Genomic DNA, 22240 nt, shown 5'->3' on the forward strand with positions numbered 1-22240 from the left:
CTGACGAAGAAAAAAGACGAGGTGATTATCTTTCTCTCTGCTCGGCCGAGTCCAATAGATAGGCAGGGTAATGCCGAGCGATTTTGAAAACGTGACGCGCGTGTCTGAGCGAAGAAGGCGCGTGGTATCTCTTCCGATAATTCCCTTCTTGGCTTGATACGAGTCCGTTTATTTTTACTTTTTCGTACGTCCTATGTATGTAGGTAGGTATATGCGAAGGGACTGATAGATATACTACGTAAGATTCGCGTAGAACCGGAAGGCTTATATTTACCTCTTAAAAATTAGATACAACCAGATCGATCTGTAATTTTTTTTCTTTTCTTTTTATTTTTCTTCTTTTTTTCTCCCGTTTTTTTTCTTTTTTTTTTTTTTTTTTTTTTTTTTATTTTACAAAAAGGACAACAAAGAGAAAGGAAACCTTCTAAGAAATTTTAACGTCCACAGAGAAAAGTGAGAAACATAGTTCGAGTGTAAAAAAAGAATCCGAGCGAAGAGGAAGAGTAGGAGATAAGAGAGAGAGAGAGAGAGAGAGAGAGAGAGAGAGAGAGAGGAAGAGAGAGAGGGGGGAGAAGAAGAGGGAGAGCGGTTTATACTGATAAACATGTGTAGCTTTTAGCGAGGCATCCCGAAGATGGTATCTCTCGTAAAATATGCCCCCGGGAGACAATATTAACTGCTACGCGCTTCTGCAGGTATCTTTGCCACGCAACCCCTCGGTCCTTAGCACCCAAAAGAGGGATCCACCCTAATGAACTATAGACTCGCAAGAACGCGCAAAATCTTGCCAAATGCCTCACCCCCTTCCACTTTTACTCTTTCATTTTCTCTCTTTCTCTCTTTCTCTCTTTCTCTCTCTCTCTCTCTTTCTCTCTCGCGTGCGCGCGCGCGTACCACTGAATTATCGCCCGTCCAAATCCTTCGCGGCTCCGCGACGGTAATTAAGCGCGTTTAATTATTGTTATTCCTTGCACGCGGGTGGCGATCTCGCAGTCGCTTTATGACCGCGCGCCTTCCTTCCTTTGACCTTTCCCTTTAACGTTAATGACCGTCGGTACTCACTGCCGTTCGTTAGAGAGAGAGAGAGAGAGAGAAAGAAAGAAATAAAATAAAATAAAATAAAATAAAATAAAATAAAAAACAAATAAAGGACATACGAAGAACAAAAAATATACGCGAGATAAACTCGTACCTCTCTAAAATTAATTCCTCGAAAAGTCGCATCGATATCGGTATTTGGTATTTAAAAACAATTTTTAATAGGTACATTACGAAACGCATAAATTATTATTTTTACATATTTCGTTTACACTTCGTTAGAATTTATTATATATATATATATATGTGTGTGTGTGTGTGTGTATGTATGTGTACATATATGTATTATTATATATATATATATGTGAAAATGAGATCCTCTTATAAAATTTCTTCAGTTAATTTTCTTTTATCTTTCCTTTTGCTTTCCTTGATACTTTTTATTCGAGACGGTCGCAGCATTCTCCAAGAAAAGCGGGATACTTTGCTCGCATTAATAAACGCCGTATCAAGGTCTCATCTATGGAATCTCCGGTACGTAACAATGACGTACGGACCTGTTATAGCTTACTGATGTCATTGCACGGCGCCGCCATAACTTCGAGTTCTTTCTCTCCCTCTCCTTTACTTCTTCCTCTTCTTCTTCTTTTTTCTTCCCTTGAGACTTCAGAATGTCCATTCTCGCCCCTCGGCGAAGAGAAAAAGAGTAAAGGAGAAAGAGAAAGAAAGAGAGAGAAAGAGAGAGAATGCCAGGCGATTATGCGTCCTGATACCGGTCCGGTAGCGCGGCAAGGACTCTCCAGAACTCTCAAAGGAAAAAACCGAAAAAGCGTTCATTGTCGTTCACCGCCACCGCAGCCTCCGTTGGTCCATGCTGTAAGAAAATAAGAGAGAATTAATCGGTCTCAACGATTCCTCGCTTGTAGAAAGAGAAAGAGAGAGAGAGAGAGAGAGAGAGAGAGAGAGAAAGATAAAATGATAGCCAAGAAGATCTCATGTCTCTTATCGGGCCATTCACCGTTACAACGTAAGAAAATTTTTTAGGATTCAATAATAATGACTTTGTCAATTTTACACGATAAAGAATAATTGTATCTTTCGATAGAAAATATTTACGAATTATTTAACGACGGTTTATCTAATTAAACTTTATTAAAAAATTATACGATAATATTATATTATTACAGGCTAGTTCTATTTTCTTATCGTACTTATATGTAACTGTACAAAATTACTGAAGAATTTATTCGAAAGAAAAAAAAAAAAAAAAAAAAAAGAAAAAAAGAAAACCTTCGCCTCCGGTATGAATTATTACCTATAGGAAGAACAAAACGGAATTCGAAGTATCTTCGTTCTTACGTCCCACGCGTTTCCACGAAAAGCTCATTTTCCAAGTTTAAAAATCAATGGAATGATGCGGAGAGCTTGGAAGGAGTATTAGAGCTTAGTTTTTTGACGTATCCACTCGGCGGCACGTAGGCAATTTCAAGATACGACCGAGGAGCAAAGCGTTCATTGTCTATGAAGGTACGAGTTAAAGCTCTTTCCTTCGGCTTTTATAGTTGACTCGTCCTTTCTCTTTCTCTCTTCCTGTAGTGGCAGGTGGAGGCGTATGCATGTATGCGTGAACATATATATACTATATACACCATACAATGAGAGACGAGTTGGAGATGCGTACGCCGTATTGCGAAGAAGATGAAGAAGAAGAAGCAGAAGAAGAAGAAGAAGAAGAAGAAGAAGAAGAAGAAGAAGCAGAAGAAGAGGAGGCGTAGGAGGGGGAGGAGGAAGAGGAAGAAAAAGAAGAAGCGGAAAGGAGGAAGAGCGTATATACGTTCGCGTATAGGTATATAGAGGGCAATGCGATTGCGTCTTGACTCTCTCTTTCTCTCTCTCTCTCTCTCTATCTCTATCTCTCTCTTCCTCTTTCTCTATTTCTATCTCTCTCTTCCTCTCTCTCTATCTTTAACTCTCTCTCTCTTTCTCTCTCTCTCTCTCTCTCTCTTTCCCTCTCTCTCTCTCTCTCTCTCTCCCCCTCTCTCTCTCTTTCTCTCTTTCTTTCTCACGATGATGATGACCGAGCAAGCTGGGCATGAGTCTGCTTCTTTTACGCGTTCATAATTGAGATAATCTTTACCGACCAAGAGGTGGACCGACGGTATGTGGATTTTTGCGATCCGAGATTTCCTTTCCCTTATACTCGACTGCCGTTACGTCGACGCCGATCGACGTACTGTGGATTTAGATTAGAACGTTAACGAGACTGCCACCTTGATATTCTCACATGAGGCCTCATATAAAATGATCGTGATAGTATTTAAAAGTACGTCCGAAGATTCTTAAATCCCATGGATATTCTATCTTTCTTTATCATTCTCTTAACGATTTTTAGTTGATCTTTTTATATTATTATGAACTATCACGGCGTACCACTCCTGTAATTGCACGGACAATGATTTCTCTTAAAACGATAATAATTGCCACGCACGGTTCGGCGAAACATTTACTACGGTAAAGGAAGCGAACGATTCCATAGAGAAGCGAATAGGTTTAATCAGGAACAAGCAAAGCCGACCTATCTACTTAGCGCGTCTAGTTTTTACTTAGAGAATAACGTATCCGTTAAAGAGTAACATTTACTTTATCCTAGCTCATGAAAGGAGTTCGACATGATACTCGACGATAATTATATACTTTCACAGAAGACCCCTGAATCCCTAAACGGAGTCCATCAATCGAAAAGTTATCATCTGACTCGACTGATTCTCTTTTCTTTCAATCTACAAGGAAATCGGAAGCACCGTTACGCAGCATCTTTTCTAAAGGACTCCACTCTCTCTCTCTCTCTCTCTCTCTCTCTCTCTCTCTCTCTTCTTCGTCTATCTATTCTCTTTCTCCCTCTATTACTCTTATCTAGATCGCATTGTGCGACCACTTGGATCTATCACCCTCTACAATGGGCTCGCAATCAGGAAGCTGTCCACCGTAATCTTCTCGATACTGTAACATTTCCTTTTCGACAAAACGTCCTTTGACGTATCCTATTAAGGCCGTACTCGAGGTACATCATTCACGAGAACGGCAATAGTCCTCGAAATAGAGTAATTTTTTTAAAGAACGATCGATTACTGATAACAAGAGACGGATTAACAAGAAATTTTAAGAATCAAACATTTTATAATGTTCTGATTATAATAAACCGCGACAAATTTCTGCTTACGGCATTTATTAGTTTTTCTTTTTTTTTTCTTTTATTTTTTTTTTTTCATTGAAATAAATTAGACGCTGAAAGGAGCTATTAGAGCGAAGCGAAAATAATTATAATAAAAATTCGAAGTGACAATAACCGAAATGAAATATATATCTGTCCATTGTACCGGTATTGTTAATCATACTTGGACGTTCTTATCCTTTGTTCAACGTGGCATAGGCACTGCGATAGGCAAGGCGAAAGAGGTGAGGCACCTGCCTCCGGGAGATGCGACATGGCTCCTGTACATACGCTCCGTTCAGCAACTCTCATTCTCGGAATCATTTGTTTTCCAGTACCAATTAAAAAAAAAAAAAAAAAAACAAAAAAAAAACAAAAAACAATTCTTATTGATTTTATAAGAAACGTAAAAAACTTTAACCTGTAGTCCAAATTTAAACAAATTTTTCAACTTACACCGTTCTCCCATTAAAAAACTCACGCAATGTCGACGTTTTTCACAGGAAAGCAAACCGAGGAAAGGTGAAGCACGCAAGTTTGATGGAACGAAGAAAGAACAAAAGAGAGAGAGAGAGAGAGAGAGAGAGAGAGAGAGAGAGAGAGAAAGAAAGACACAAAGCCAAAGAGGAGATCGATGTCGAACGTCGTCGACCAGGTGCTTCCACGCAAGGAACCCGGACGAGCTTGTAGATACGTGTAGGTAGAAACCACGTCCGTATGAGAACCACGATGATTGGACCCAATTACAGGTGGCGCGGGCGTTCTCCGTACGTTCTTGTGTCTCTCGACGAGGGCCTCGATGGGCCCCGTCGAGGGGCCTCGGCGCGTTCGCTCTCTTTCTCCGAGACCGCAAGGTCCGCCTATGCCGTGTACGAGCCTCTGTGTTTCTTGGCAGGTGTATACACGCATTTCCCTTCCCTTCCACCACCATCACCATTAACGGCACCCTCTCCATCGACTTTCGAACCACCACCAGCATCTCTCCTCGAGTTTGCCTCTCTCCACCGCCCGCGCCAAAGAAAATTAAACCCCACTTAACTCGCTGATTATCGTTGTCACGTACGAGCGTCGTTCTCCTCTACTGCACGCCAGGAAAAGAGAGAGAGAGAGAGAGAGAGAGAGAGAGAGAGAGAGAGAGAGAGAGAGAGAGAAAGAGAGAGTGGAGCCGGTGAACGAGCCGCGTTCTCTCAGACTTGCCGGCAAAAACCCCGCCCGGAGAACCAACGCGAAAAAAGGATGAAAGGAAGAAGATGGAGAAGACGAGCGGTACCTTGAGTAGGTGGGAAAGAGAGAGAGTGAGAGAGAAAGAACGAGAGTAAAAGAGAGAGAGAGAGAGAGAGAGAGAGAGAGAGAGAGAAGCACGCGGCACACACTGGACTCCGGTTCTCTGTGAAATTGAATTTCAATTCCAAACGACCGTGGGCGCGTCCCTTTCCCTCGCCTCCCACTCATCCGTCCGTCCCTTATCGCATTTTCTGCAAGACTTTTGCTCGCGCTTTTTGCTCCGTCGAGGTTTAATGACGTTCCATGCGAGAGAGATATTTCCAGAGTTTACGTCCACCGTCTTTCTTACGTTCTTTCGAATGTTTTTCATTGGACTTTTTTAACTCGATCGTTCGAGTGTTTCTACTCGAGAGGAAGATCATTCTTAAATGATCATCGGCAAGTTTACTACGAGATAATATTCAAAGAAACTTTATTTCGAAAAGTGTTCGTTGAAAAAAGGTCGTTTACACTCTCGTAACTAAGTATATCGAGACTGGTCCGGGACAATTATCTCGTCATTAAATTTCTTACAATGAGCGTAGAGAAGTCGTGATGGAATATGGGTAGAAATAGAAGAGGAAAATATCATAGTGGATCTTTCTCGGTGTAATGAATTCCACCCTCAATGGGTAATCACGGGTCTCGCTGAAATCGTCCTATCTTCTTTTCTCTTCGTGGCAACCGATGGAAGAGAAACACAAAGTAAGGGAGAAGGAAGAAGATGAAGATGGAGGATGAAAGAAGAGTGAGGTAAGGTTCCGAGAGCCGGAGGAAAGGACCGAGGGAAGAGGGTGGCTCTGCTTTGGACCCCCACCCCACGCAAAGAAGCGAAAAGAAACGAAAGAGAGAGAGAAAGAGAGAAAGAGAGAAAGAGAGAGAGAGAGAGAGAGAGAGAGAGAGAAAGAGAGAAAGAGGAGACGAGTCCCTGGAAATAGCACTTAGGGCTCCCATACGTGGCTCGGATGATACCCTAGAAGGTAGCCGCAACGGCAGCCGACGCTGCCGGCGTGGTAATGTTTTAGTGCACGGAGGAGGCGGAGGCGTGCTCTGGTAGTTAGCTTCGCCTGCATCGTCGCTTCGTTGGCGTGCACCGCCGTTGTTGTTGTTGTTGTTGTTGTTGTTGTTCCTACTGCCATTGCCGTTGCCGCCGCTGCTGCCGCTCTGCCGAGTTTGTCCGGTGCATCGAGGGAGCCAGCGCACGCTATCATTAGGAGAAGCAAGAACGAGGCTACGGTAGGAGGATGGATGAGATGGACGTCCCATCCTCGCACTCTTCTTACCTCCTTGTCCTGCTTCTGCCTTTTCTTCTTTCTTCTCCTCCTCTTCTTTTGCTCCTTCTTCTTCTTCTACCTCTTCTTCTTCTTCTTCTTCTTCTTCTTCTTCTTCTTCTTCTTCTTCTTCTTCTTCTTCTCCAGCCGGTACTCGATTCCCCGCTGCTTTTTCGTAAGCCGAGGGAACGTTGGTAGCCGAAGTTGTGCCCGAGGCTACGAGTCTCTTATATATAGAGCAACCCTTTCTCTCGCGTTTGTTCGCTTCCTTCGAATGTTCTACCCCGAGGCTTCTATCATTTCTTTTCTTTTTTTTCTACCTCCGTTAAGAAGCAACGAAAGGTCATTTCCAATTGTAATAGCAAAATCCTTTCTGCGTGCTAAAATAATAATTTCAAAGTTCGTGGAAGTTTCATTTATCTTCATTCCACTTTTATATACATAAATACTTGGTTTAATGCTTGAAGTATTCAAGTATACCAAAGAGGAATATAATCGATTCAAGTCTCTTTTCGAACGTTCTATCCGATATACTGACGCGCCCACTTATCGTACTTCCGCCAGACTACATTTCAAAGGCCACTTAGTAGTATATAATGCAACATCTTACCAAAGTGGATCGGATATTCTCCATTGGTTAGTATATATACATATCGCGGTACCGATAGTCCATAACGGAGTCCGCAATTTCGTTCTTACTCATCTCCACCCCCCGGAAAGGATGATTTTTCTACGAGAGCTCACGGCTACGCGCCAAGGTGGTACTTGCCCGTGAAGATTTTCTAATACCCCGATGAGAGAACTATAGCAGTAGAATCAAGGTAGAAGCTATATATTAGTTCTCTTCTATGCACCGCTTCCGCCACGAAGTTGATTATTCACGCTCTACCTGTTGCGGCTAAGCTTTCACGCCTACGCGGTTTACTGCAAAACCCGCTTAAGAGGTACCATCTCTAAAGGAAGAAAATCCTGCCGATGGCTGAATAATTTATGGTGGAAGTTAATTAGGAAGATTTTTACTATTTTATATTCGTTAGATATTGTATTAGTTTGATCGTAACGATTCCGTATTATTACCACTAACGTAGCGAGACGATAGAAACGAGATAACGCTAGTAACTCGAACCTTACCATAGTTATTTCTATCCTACCGCCACTTTGATCCGCGGTCGGAATCGAAAAAAGCTTTTGCAACTTTTATCCCCGAGCGATGGACTCGCACGATGGACTCGCACGAGAGAGTAAGCGAGCAAGCAAGAGAAAGAAAGAGAAAGAGAGAGAGAGAGAGAGAGAGAAACTTTCTTTCTTTATCCAGTGTGGTCCAGATGGTCGAAGCTAATACCGGCTCGGAGTATGGTGTTACGTCGAAAGTGAGTGAAGTTTCGAGTAAAATACGGAACGGAGCCACTTATGACAGGGGCGTACATACGTATATCTACCGAGCAAAGTATACGCGTGTGTTGATCCGTAATCATTATGTATGCGTGTGTTGTACGCAGCGAAGAGCGCGCGAAACACAAATATCCCGTTTTAAAGCATCGTTTGCATATTGAGCCTCGAGGCGGCGCGTTTTCGGCCGGTCGATAACGGTGGCTTGCCACTTTCCACTTGCTATGCCCCCCTTTTCTCTTTCTCTTCTTTTCTCTCTCTTTATTTCTCTCTCTCCCTCTCTCTCCCTCTCTCTCTCTCATTCCTTCTCGTTTTCACTCTACCCTCAGTATCCCGATTCGCTATCTCTTTCCTTCTTTTTCGTTGTCTTTTTGTTTTCAATGTATTTATGCATACCTCGGGCGAAAGATCACAAAGACGTCGATCCCTTCGAACATTTGGAGACAGTAGAGAAGAGCAGGATCGTTAGAGAGCTTCGAGACGATCGTTCTAGATCACGCATGCTTCAACGGATGCAAGTGAATCTTTCCTAAGGCTATTCCCTCGGTCATTCACGCGATATCCATTCATCGAGAACTTCTCTATACTGTGCTTCGCATAAATCGTCTTCCTCGTTTTTTTTTTTTTTTTTTTTTTTTTTCATAAAAATTTATAAAGATAAAATAAACAGCTCATTATAGACGTCCTTTCAGTTTTACTTTCCATTCCTCAACAGAGCAACGTAAATAGATATGCAAATATCAAATTGGAAATCGATTTTTCAAAAAGTATGATCGATCGTTATCGCGATCAATCTATGTCGAGACAGTGGGAAAATTTTAAAAGTTACTTTAAGAACTTAGAACTACTCGGTCATTTATTGCACGAGCAACTTTTAAAATAAACGAACGTATGTCAGGGAGAAATAAATGATACGTAAGAGCAATAGGTACGTAGGCGACGAAACGTGTAATACGTTACCAAATGAATTTATGCACTCAATACAAAAATAGCAATGCCTATTGCGATTCTTCGTACATTTGAAAATTGATATAGACGTAATTAAGTTTAGTTCTTATCTCCTAATCATTTCCTAAAAGTGAAAATATTTATGAATATTCTTTTCCTTTTTTTTTTTTTTTTTTTTTTTTTTTTTTTTTTTCTTTTCTTCCTTTCACATCTTCGAGACACATTGTTATTCAACGTACGTCAGCTTATTTTCGAAACGATCTGTACGTCGTAAAATAATGATCGTGGAAAGGCTAAAAGTAAAACGAAAATGTCGCATCGTAAGGTACAAAGGAGGGCGGTGTTGCGTAGTGGCGAACTGTAAGTACTCGACGCACGGTACCATTCGAGAAGAGCTACGCGCACGACAGAGCGTGCGTGGTAATTAAGAATAATGACCGTGCTAATGCTTTTAACGAAGCGAACAATGAAAAGGTGGCGCGTACCGCTCGGTGTTCGTCATAAGAAGCTCGTAACTCTTCCGTCAATTTCCTGTCGTTTCTCTTTCGTCTTACAACGTATAACGAGGTGAGTTTGTTTCGAACGATATCGTGAGCAATGACCGAATGTTTATTAATAAATTCACGCGTCTCGTCGTATTTTAAAATTATGATTTTCATAAAAAACATTCTAACATCATAATCGCATCGATGAATACATAATGAATTTTCGTGTTTTATTCTTTCTATCTTTTACATTTGATCATTGGCATCAGACATACATAACAGGAAACACAAGCGAAGAGAATCGAATACCGGAAAGATCGAATATGAGCTTAACGGATGGGCGTAACCCTGAGCTATTTGGAAAAATATAATTTAACAGGCGTGGCCGGCTACATGCAAGGTGCAACGAAAATGAGTTTTTTAATCGTATATCACGAAGCTTCCTTGTTTCCGATACGATACTCTCTTCTCATTCCACGTTGTTAATTCGTACGTGATCTCTGCTACGAAAACTTCCCCCATCCCCTCCGCTGCCCTAAAAAAAAAAGAAGAAGAAGAATAAATAAAACGGAATATATAAGAAAATAATAATAAATTATATCGATATTGTGGAATAGAAAATGATTTGAAATCTCGTATGTAATCACTTCGCGATGAGAATGAGAAAAGAAAAACAAAGAAAAAAGAAAAAAGAAAAGAAAGAAAGAAAGAAAGAAGAAAAGAAAGAAAAGAAAATACTCAATTCAAAGTTCGCCTTATTAATGGCCGTAACTTGACATCACGTCCCTTCGTTTCGACGGTATAAACGAGTAGAGAAACGTCTTGTTTGCTTTTCCACCTAATTCAACGTGCGAGCACGTACAGTCCTGATACGCGTAGCGTCCCTTTCAGGTGGAATCGCATCTGTCCAGGACTCCTTCAGGACTCGTTCACGCCGCAAGCCTTAAGCCTGTCAACGAGATTCATACGGACTTGGATTGATATATCTGCGTTGAATCCGCACTCCCTTTCTCTCCCATCTTTTCCACCACCTCACCTACTTTTCTTTTTTTCTACCTTCGCCCCTTTGCCAATCCACCCGTAATAAGGAAGAAAAGGATAGAGAGAAATGGCGTTAACTCGCGCGTTATGAGTTGCGATTGGACGCGAGATCGAAAGGAAGAGGGAGAGAGAGAGAGAGAGAGAGAGAGAGAGAGAGAGAGAGAGAGAAAACGAAGGAGATTGAACGAGGCGCGAAGCTAAAAAAGGAACGAGAGACATTGAGATTGTCGTTGATTTTATTTCCTTTTTTTATTCCTACTCTCTTCCTCCACGTCATCTTTCGTCGAAAAAGATAAAGAAGGAACTCTGGGTGTATCAATCTATACTTTTATTTCATAGAAGAAATCGAAAGTCTCTTTGAATTCTCGTACGAATAGATAAGTGAAAATATATTAGCCAATGAAAAGGGATCGATTTTTTACATTAAAAATAATTTTCCCAACGGCTTTATTGATGAAATGCATCTTCGTCCTAGATCATTTAATTTCTTTCAAGGATATATTTACAATGGAAAAAATTATATGATGATGATGATGATGATGTTATAAGGAACGAAGATTATCTCGATTTTTCAATCGAAGATATAATATTCTTGTAATTTATACATTTGCAATTTATTGACGACCGTGTTACTTATGAATTTTCATTTAAAGAATTTTTTTTTTTTTTTTTCTTTTTATCGTAGTATCGGTAATGCCTAAAAAGATCGTAAACGATCGTTGAACGAAACAACCTGTATACGGTATGGTATGTATCTACATAATATATAGATATATACGCGAATTTATTCACGGTCGATCAAGTGGATCACGGTAAGCAATCTCGAGTCATCTCCTGGATCATCGTTTTGGATAAGAAGAAATGCGGGTAATACGAAATGCCAGGTAAAACTCGGCTACTTTTGTTCTCGTTAACGTCTCTGTCATCTCATTTCGGTCCAGTGCACGGCCGCTCGCAGGCAAATAATAAATTGCATTCGTATAATGTGGATCGTACGAGTTGGCGAATGCAAGAATGGTAACGAAAGAGAGAGAGACAGAGATAGATAGATAGATAGAGAGAGAGAGAGAGAGAGAGAGAGAGAGAGGGAGGGAGGGAGAGAGAGAGAGAAAGAGAGAAAAGAAATTACACTCCAGGGAAACTCACGTTGCTTCTTCCTGTCGCATTATAAATAAAGCGATGCTTCTACGAAGTATTCCAATTACGATTACGTTCTAATATCTTGCTACTACAACGCATTTGATAAACAACTTCGAAGTAACGAATTGCTACGATTCAATTAATCGAATTATTTGATTTCTACTATTTTCTTTGATATATTTCATTTCGAGTTAGAGGCTGACATCGTATACGCGTTCCTTTAAATGCTTTTACGCAACTAGAATCAAGCAGGAAACTTAAACGGCGTTGATGCTAATTAATGCCGCGCGCGCGCGCCATTCCTCGTTTGCATCTATGAAAAAGATTTTTGCCGTGAACTTAGATCTTATCGATATCTATTATAGAAGCTACGAGTATATTAATCAGTTAAGTGGAGATAAGGAATGAAAGAAAGAAAGAAGATTCGTCGAGGAGACATCAACGATGTATAATAATGTCGATCCTGGTAATCGATCGAACACGTCGTAAATAGTTCTTTCGTTTCGATTTATTTACATATACAATATCATGAAAATTCACGGTCGAATATATACAAACGATCGAACAAAAAAACTTTCAGTCAATTAAAATCCGAATTTCGTCACAGAAACGTGTTTACGAATTTATAAAGTCGTTACGAAAAATACAACCATACGTCATTATAAATATTTTAAAGTCTTTATAGACCATGGCAATAAAATGGGGAATATAAATATATTTTCGTTGAGGTTATCGCTCGTAAATAATAGAATTAGTAGACAGAAAATTGATATGCGAATAGCTTCTTGGTTAATAATCGAACGTTCTCCTTCCGCCGTCGAGAGACATCGATGGACACTTAAACGTCGTGATATTTTTTAACCATTGAATAGAACGCGAATTCGATAGGTATATAACGAGGAAACATGCTTATAATTTATATTGATTTATTAAATATGTGTCTTTATTAAAATATAAAATATCGTACGCCGATAATTATTTTTATATTACACGTCTAAATATTGCGTTAGAAAATGTTGAATGTCCGGAAATCTGTTCGTTTCGTTATGGAGTATGAACCACCTTGGAGAAGACGAAGGAGGTGAATTAGAATGACGATAAAGAGGAGGTACATAAGAAGCGCGCGATGATTCACGGACTCCGTTCTCGTCGGAAACTCCATAGCTCGGCGAGATATCCGTAGAAATTTGAAACGTAGGGACGAACTGACGGACGGATGGATGGATGGACGAATATATGGACGAAGATACGTACTAGAAGGAACGTACGAGAGCGAGGGAGGCTCTATTTTCGTCCAACCATGTCACAACCTAATAATACCCGCTTTGATGTACTACGCATCGTTCAACGTTTAATAAATCCACGTGTTGCTACTCCTCTTTCAAAGGAATCCGCCTCGATGTAGCGCGTCCATCTACAAAAGTCACCGTCCGTCCTCCTTAAAAGTTTCGTTCGACCAAAATCTTAATGTTTTGCTTTAACGCGGTTAACGTTGCTATAATAACGATATTTACAATTACCACTTTACGATAACTTCGATCTCCAGTCACCCTTGAAAATCTCTTATCTATTTTTATTAACACAAATGCTATGGATCGATGAACGAACATAAAGTTGCGTTAATTTTCCAATAACCGATTTAATGTAACGATACTAAGTGCTTTTAGAGAAGTTTTACTTCCGTATTTCATTCTAGCAATATAATATATAAAGTCGATATACTCGTGCACGCACGCTAATATTTAAAATCTATAAAAAAAGAAATTGTGTTACCATAGAGGCGGCACGACGACGTCAAAGGAGCGGCACGTTCGAATAATTTGATCGCCGGTGTCTTAATTGGTTTTAAGGCTGCGGCATGCGGGCGTGATTTCGTAATCGGTTCGAATGACGACGACAGATGGTTCGTCTTGATAAAACGGTATCCGTGTGTGTAAAAAACCACGAAAAGAGAGAGAGAAAGAGAGAGAGAGAACGAAACGTGCAAACACGATTTGAAAGATTCACTAATCTTTCGTTGGACCAACGCAGAAACGACGATTCAACGACTGGCCCTTCTTCTTTGCTTTTTTATTACATTGTCGTAAACTCCGCAGTCATTTACGTAGCTAATCATTTAAATAGCCTCATTAACAGATTAAATTACTAATATCTATGCTAGTATAGTCTACGTTGTGAAATTTAATGTAATCGTCCTTTCTCAAAGTTCTCGTTCTTTTTGCTTATTTTTCTTTCTTGTCACTTTTATCACTAAGGATCTTTAACAATGATATATTTGTTTAAGCATTGAAAATTCGACAAATATCTACTTACACGTAATCACAATGCCATAAGCTTGCTAATTCTCTTTCGTAAAATATCACGATTTATATATTAATCAATATATATTAGTCTCGTATTATGCAACTATTATGAACGTTGGTTTACACCTTTTGCAATTTTTCCAATATTACTTCTTCTTTTTCTACTTCTTTTTTATTGCTTCTTTTTTTTTTCAAAAAATTACAATTCACAAAAAAAATAATTTCCTGGGAAATCTAGGAAATTAATCACTTCATGAATCTTAATTGACCTAACAGCAGAAACTTTAAAACTTTGTGAGATCTGAATTTTCATTTGCCGATTAGATGACAAAAAGTGAAAGAAGAAAAAAAAAAAGAGAGAAAATACGACGATGAAGAAAACAATTGATTTATTATATACTGGATGTTTCATTCTAAATGGGATTCTATTGATTTTACAAACAAATATTTCAATATTAAATATCGCTAGGTTCTAAGGTAATAATGTAATATTTATTGCTATTTCCCTTAGCTACGTCATAGAAAATTATTATTATTTGCATAAAATCAATATCTTCTTCTCTCAATATTATTTTATTATTATTATTTAATTGTAATTTTATTTTAATTATTTTATTCATTATCAAGCAAGAATGTATAGACGATTAATACAAACGAGACATAGATGAATATTTAAATTCTTAGCATTTAACTATGAATTCCTTCGAATTCATCACTAAAGCAAGATACAGGGAAAGAAAGAAAGAGAGAGAGAGAGAGAGAGAGAGAGAGAGAGAGAGAGAGAGAGAGAGAGAGAGTGTGTGATTACGATGCATAATATAGTTATAAATTGCATTATTTTACCGTCTGTCTGCATTGACTTCCTTTTGGTCCTCTTCCTGTTCGGAATTCTACGAGCAATGTTCTCGCGACCAGTTCTCTCTTCTTATCTCCTTCTCTGTCTTTCTCTCTCTCTCTCTCTCTCTCTCTCTCTCTCAACACAACCACGGTCTTTTCGCCTCGCCACCAATGAGATACGCCACGCGAGGATTTTTTCCCGAAGAGGCAATTTACGGTAAAATTGCTTGGCGAGGCGTGAAGAATTTTGAGAGGCGTGCAACAAGTGGTTGGGTGCAACAAGTTATTGCCGACGATGTCTGGCGCTTTCCAAGGCTCTCTGTACTACCATCCTTCTTTCTCTCTCTCTCTTTCTCTCTCTCTCTCTCTCTCTCTATCTCTCTCTCTCTCTATCTATCTATCTATCTATCTATCTCTTTCTCTATGTCTATCTCTCTTTATGCGGAACATAGGAAGACGGGGGAGGAAGGAAGAAGGGGACAGAGTACAACGTCGAAGGACCCGCAGCTTCCGCGACAATCTCGCGCGCGAAAAGAGTCTTGACCTCTAAGGTTACCGTGATTCCAAATGCTTCTTAACGTCCTCAAGATACCCCCTTTTCTTGTATTCTCTAGAAAAGTTAATGGAGAAAGATAGAAAAAATGAGAGAGAGAGAGAGAGAGAGAGAGAGAGAGAGAGAGAGAGAGAGAGAGAACGAACCAGCTAGCCGACTAGATTATTTGCATCAATAAAAAAAGGAAAAAGGAAAAAGGAAAAAAAAAGAAAAAAGAAAAATATAGAAAGAAAAAAACACCCCAAAAAAATTCATTTTTCTCAAGTACGAATCGATAACACATCGATCAACATTTTTTCGATCTATTAATGATTCGAGACATAAAATATAGATATATATCTACGCGCGTTGAAAACATGGGAGTAGCGCGAAAGTGACTAAGCTGGTTTCTAACTTGACAATGATCGATAAGCTAATCCTAGATCTCGAACGATAGATTAGATCTATAGAGATGAGCGAGGAGAAGTGCAAAGAAAGAAAAAAGAGAAAAGAAGAAGGAAAAAAAAAAGGAAAAATAGAAATGGAAGAAAAAAATACACACGAGGATTTAACGAGGACGAGAAAAAGTTGCTTTCCTTCTTGTTTTTATCTTGCTTCTTGTCATAAACTGTTAATCTTGAATGATTAACATGAGAGGAGACGAGGATTCTCTTGTCCTCGAGCCTTGTACTACGAGGACGATCCTTTGGATTGGACGATCGCCCTGGATAAAGGCCAGGAGAGTGCCATCATAGTTGTACAATCTTCGCTCGTACATGAGCTTGAAATAGTAACGAAGAATAGTCGCGAGGGCTTGAATATGCTCGCAACGTCGACCGAAAGTGACATCGAGAGTACGAGGATACAGAGACTCGTGAAAATGTGAGAAAGAAAGATAGATAGAGATAGAGATAGAGATAGAGAGAGAGAGAGAGAGAGAGAGAGAAAGAGGGAGGGAGAGAGAAAGAGGGAGGGAGAGAGAAAGAGAGAAAGAGAGAGAAAGAGAGAGGAAGAGCTTGTAGAGGAGGCCGCGGAATGAGCAATGATAGTCCTCGCTTGTGGATTCTGCGAAGAAAAGAGAAGAGAAGAGAGGTACGTGTGTGTGAAAACGTCGGTCACGTCGTTCTACGATTGCCAAGACGTACGACAGGGTGGACGGATAAATGGAGAACGCCAGCGGAGCGTCGCGTGGGTGGCTGCCCGTCTGTCTGTCCGCAAACTTTGCACCGTCGCGACGCTCTGCTACGACGCTCTGCTACGACGCCACTAGACGTCCTCTTTTTCGTGTGATTTTCGGTATGATCCAATGTTGTCTCGCTTATATAAGCTCTCGATGAAAAAGCTCGTCGTTGTAGACTACAAATAATTCTATTATATTAACAAGCAATAAAATTATCGTTCTAATAGATATTTTTTATTTATTTAAATAATATTACTTCGAACGCGTTTCAATGTTGTTTCTGAACAATTATGTTTCATAGAATGTCCCCTTTTAATGACTGATCGATTCGTTCTTTTTCTTTTTTTTTTTTTTTTTTTTTTTTTTTTTTTTTGTCTTTTGCCTTTCGTCGTCGATCATGCGAATGTTTCTACGGACGTTAAAATTATTGAAAATAGAATGAAAAGTCTAATTTGATTTTAAACAATGTGAATTGAAATATTTATTTTTTTCAAATAACCGTCGCAATTTTTAGTCGGTGTCGCATGAACTCCGATGGATCACATCGAATTTTTCATTAAAATCGTTGTTGTAGTTTTATGTAAAACGAGACATGATCGTGAAATACTTTATAATATTACCGATTGATGCATAATTATCATATATCTATAATGAAATTTTCACAACGTTACCGATCGATAGATCGTGTAGTATCATAGATCATTTTTAACTAGTAACAGAGCGTACTGCTAATATCCTTTTAAGTTATCAATTGTATATTTTTAATTTCACTCGTTGTTTCTTATTAACAGTTTATATTACACTATAACGAAACATTTAGCTTGCACACCCTTGATGAATCATTCGACTTTCTCTAAAAAGTCATTTATTACTACACGGAATATATTTATTAATCTTAAGAAATTCGTCGGATGTACACTGAAGAATCATATTTTAATTAATAACAATAATTATATGTTTCCTGTTTATAATGGATATTATATATTACACCTTTCTCCGTTCACTAATTATTTTCTTTTAATTTTATAAATATTATAAATTATCTTTCATAAGCATTTACAATGATAGGAATAACGTGGGGGCCCATAATATGGCCCATGTGGCCTGAATGAAAAGTCACGTGAAAATAGCCCAGGCATGAAACGTGTTAAGAGTAAGTAACATGTAGCTCGGCTATATTGCCGTCATCGGTCCGTGCAAACTTTCGGAGCAATGGAAGCCACATCGTGAAATTACAGTTAAGAGCAGATACGTTCGGTGCCAAAGGAATGCAACCGAGTATGTATTATATAGTAGTAGCATTTTACTACCCCAAATGGCTTTTATATGATGTACGATGTATGTTGAGAAAAAGAATATTTCATATCAAAATCAAATGTCATTTGATAACGTAATTGGACAGGTAGTTGATGAAGTTGATGTCTAACGTACAATGTGTAATTTTATTTTATATAAAGCCTACGAGGCCTTACTTTTCTTGTAAGATGTACTGCATACGTTGGCGAACAATGACGCGTGATTAATAAGCTGGTTCACGCGTTAATCGTCTCTAAGAAGCAGCGAAAGGACGGGCGTGGATTTAACGAGACAGATAGAAACCAGGGCCTGGCAAAAAGAGAGATAGTAAAGAGAAGGCACAGCGGTAGTCATCTCCGTCACGTTCATTGTTCCAACGACATATATGAAATATAATTTATGATGGCCGTCTTGTGTGACGCTCGGTAACTCGTTTGTAATATCGTCGTTCGTGTTGAATATTGTTCAACGACGGAAAAGCTTTCCAACGTCAAAGTACGTCGAGTCTATGTTCAAAACGGAACACTCGTGTTTAGATTAGCCTTTCACGACGGATGACACGGGCAAGTCCAAACGATTCCGGAAAGATCATCGTCGCATACGAATGACCGAACGAGCTGATAATATAAGAACGTTGATCGTTAACAGCCATCTAATATTTGCTACTTCGTTTCTATTTTAAAGATCTTAAATGAAAAATAACCCGTTGAATAACACGTTTATAACATAATGTAACCATTTTTAATATCAATGCCTAAGCCCATTTCCCGGAAGATAATTTTATCAAAATTATCCTCGTAGATACATATATCTTACATGCATGGATATAATATATCCGTGTGGGAGTTTGATATATACGTTGCAATTAATCTTGTTAAAAGTATTTACTAAATCATTGAAATTGATGATGACGCTAGTCCGTTGATGGCGCAAGAACGGGAGAGACAGAGAGAGAGAGAGAGAAAGAGAGAGAGATAGCGAGAGAAAGATGTTTTATTGGCCGCTCGGTCGTTGTCGGGGGTGGCGAAGGTGTAATAATAACGACGATAATATATAGCACGCTGCCGAGGATCTCGACGTACGATGAACAGAGATTTCGCGTTGCGGTAAAGCTCGCATCTTCCTCTGGGATCTATTCTATCTCTCCATTCTTCTCTCTTCCATCTATCTCTCTCATTCTGTCTCACTCACACACACTCTCTCTCTTTCTCTTTATTTCTCTTTTTCTCTTTCTCTTGTATTCTCGTGAGCACGATAACGTGGTTAAGGTGGGTGGCCTCTCTCTCTCTCTCTCTCTCTCTCTCTCTCTCTCGAAAGAGAGAACGGACAACAATCGTACACGTGTACCCGTCATGCCGAAGTGTCGTGGAGTTTCGAGACGAAACAACGGAACGCAAGTTGACGTCTATTCTCGCTTTCCTCTCTTTCTCTATCCATCTCTTTCTCTTTATCTGTTTCTTCCTTTCTCTATCTCTCACCACCTACTCCGTTGTTCTCTCAGAAAGCCAAGCACGACATGCAAGTCTTTACCCTCGACGTTGTTCGCCACGAAATATTCGCGATCTAATCTGATGTAATGCGAGATGCCGACGAAAGATTACTTTTCCTACCCCCCTTTGGAATTCTCTTTCACTTCCCCAACATACTTTCCTTTCCAAACCTTATCTGATTCGGCTTTGATTAATTTTCTACGTTCAGAATATGAAAATTTATGAAGAAATCTTTCTGTCCCGTTATCAAGTGGACGTAACCAGTTCGTGAATTCGAATTGGTATCGATGCGTTTCTTTTTTACTTATATTACGATCTACGACCTCTGTCTCTCTCTCTCTCTCTCTCTCTCTCTTGCTGTCATTTCTTTTTACGATCGAAATATCTTGTAAAACAGGTCCACGATTTAAACAGCGCGATATGTCAAATCGCATAAGATACGAGAAAATCGATACAAACGTGATCCATATTGCTTAAGCTAACGCAAATGTATATTAAGAAAAAAAGAAAGAATGAGAAAGAGAGAGAGAGAGAGAGAGAGAGAGAAAACGATTTAGTGGAAAATCGAAATCATCGATAATGTAACGATCGTTAAAACTTGTTCGCACTTCATATGCACCGCTTTAAATTGTCCGAAGCTGCCTCGTTGCTAATCGCAAGCACGCAACAAGAATCGAAATTACGAAAGAAGTCGATTAGAGCGCGAGAATCCTTTAGCATATGACTTACGACGTACGAACGAATAATCAAGAGAAATTATTTTTCTCAGGATTCAACCCAGGTATACTTTTTATAGCTAACTTGATATGCGAACTTGTAATTGTACGATAATCATCATCATTGACAATTTTACGAGGGAAAATATACATGTATACACGTAGGTATGTTATATATATATATATATATATATATATATATATATATATATATATATGTTGCATAAAAGATCGCTGCGGGCAAATAAGCTGAATCCTCTTTCTCTCTTTCTTACTTATCTTGCTCTTCTTCCTCTTATTTTTTTTCTTTCTTCTTTTTTTTTTTTTGTCTTTTCTTAGTTTCTTCTACATCGCTGACTAATTTACATAGAAAGTATGACGACGAACGGTGAGAATATATTCGACATTACGTCGTCAATAAAAAGAAGAATCTTTAGATATTGTCGATCGTAACTTCCCGGCAAGTTTTCTAATACTTTTCGATGTTAGTTAGAACGTTTCGATCGTCAAACATCCGCAGTAGCAAAAGACCTATTAATAATTGCTCTCTCTCTCTCTCTCTCTCTCTCTCTCTCTCTCTCTCTCTCTCTCTCTCGTAAACGACGACTGGTACGTTTAATAGTCAAAAGACGTTCTAAGCGATCGTTCGTCGGATCGTTAAAACTAATGATTCGAAGAGGAGAATGAGAAGAAAAGTGTCTGGTGTGGTGAAGTGGGCTAAAACGTTGCGAATTTGCCATAGACTCAACGACGCCGAGAGAGAGAGAGAGAGAGAGAGAGAGTAAGAGGAAGGGGGTGGGGGGAAAGGAAAAAGAGAAGACGAAGGCATTCTCAGAGAGCACAACTTTTCATCCACGGTGACGAGGCTGACTTTGAGTATGCGATGGCGAATATCTCCACGGTTATGTAAGCGCGCATGAAACTAATATATCAGAGTTGTCCGAGTTTGTGGCAAACTTAGATCGCTCTTCGTCGTGGGCCAAACGTAGGAACCAACTCTCAATTCTTTTTTCACGACAACTCGTGAAATTGACCTTTCTTTCTTTTTGAAATTATTAAAAAAAAAAAAAAAAAGGAAAAATAAAATAAAATAAAATAAAATAAATATAATGGATAAATAAATACGACAACAACAAAAAGAAAAAAAAAAAAAAAAGAGAAAGGAGAAAGAAAGAAAAACCGTACGAACAAACAAATATATTCTTCTTTACTCTTTTATTTTCCCTAAGATTTTAACGAATGAACGAGTTATTTTTATGCACGCTGACTTTTCGAAATTATTTCCTTTGAAAGGCAAGTACGGCTGCGAAGCAGGAAGAAAAATGTAAAGAGATGGAACACGAATGAACAACCTGTCTCCAATAAATAAGAGCTCCTCTCTCAGTGATTTTGACAGTGCCGCGAGAGAGTAAAAATTTTTTCGCCGTGTTAGGTTATACGCTCGGCGTAGAAAAAGGGAAGCCATCTGCTATCCCCCAGGCGACCATATTCTTCTCGTCTCCAAAGGATGCAGACGCATCATCCATTTCTTCGTTCGTTAAAAGAGACAGAGAAAGAAAGAAAGAAAGAGAGAGAGAACCCTTCTTCTTTTTCCTCCCCCGCTGCCTTTCTCCTCCTCTTCCTCTTCCTCTTCGATATCGTTCGCACGCACACGGCCAAAAATGCGGTCGAGGCCCGTTTTTGCGCGGCCGACCAGGAATACGTTGCTTCTTCTCTCGTGTCGACTCTTCTCGCTTTTCGCGAGATCCTCCGCGTCGATCCGGCTCGTCTGGGTAAAACGTCTCGGCCGAGTCTGAAGCCATGTCTGGTTTGCTCTCGTCTCGTCATGTTGAATAATGCTGAGAACGTTATGGATAGCCTCGAGCGCCCTTCAACAGATTTCCGCTTTCAACAGAGCGCCAGAACCTCTGCGTCCATGCGAGAAATAGAGATAGAGATAGATAGATAGATAGACAGATAGATATATAGAGAGAAAGAGAGAGAGAGAGAGAGAGAGAGAGAGAGAGAAAGAGAAAGTGAGTAAGAGAGATAGATTCGCGACTTAATACGCATTAAAAGTCGATTAAGTCCGCGTTAGTTCTCCTCTCTTTTCCCCTCTCT

General features: G+C 39.5%; 1 protein-coding gene across 6 annotated transcripts in view; it reads right to left on the minus strand.

Annotated features, from left to right (window-relative positions):
• Positions 1-1363: 1363 nt before the first annotated feature.
• The window catches only part of LOC124947227 (protein glass), a 192674-nt gene continuing 171797 nt past the window's right edge, over positions 1364-22240 (minus strand). For 4 of the 6 annotated variants that reach the window (XR_007100346.1, XR_007100343.1, XR_007100347.1 and 1 more), the window contains 2 exons: positions 6469-10140; positions 1364-1912 (listed from right to left, as the gene is read on the minus strand). The gene's annotated coding sequence lies outside the window, so the exon portion shown is untranslated. Of the gene's footprint in view, positions 1913-6468; positions 10141-10343; positions 10555-22240 lie in introns of all 6 variants that reach the window. The other 2 variants (XR_007100345.1, XR_007100348.1) reach the window with 2 other exon arrangements.

This window comes from Vespa velutina, chromosome 2 (assembly GCF_912470025.1).
Source record: "Vespa velutina chromosome 2, iVesVel2.1, whole genome shotgun sequence".
In the NCBI taxonomy this organism is placed as follows: domain Eukaryota; kingdom Metazoa; phylum Arthropoda; class Insecta; order Hymenoptera; family Vespidae; genus Vespa; species Vespa velutina.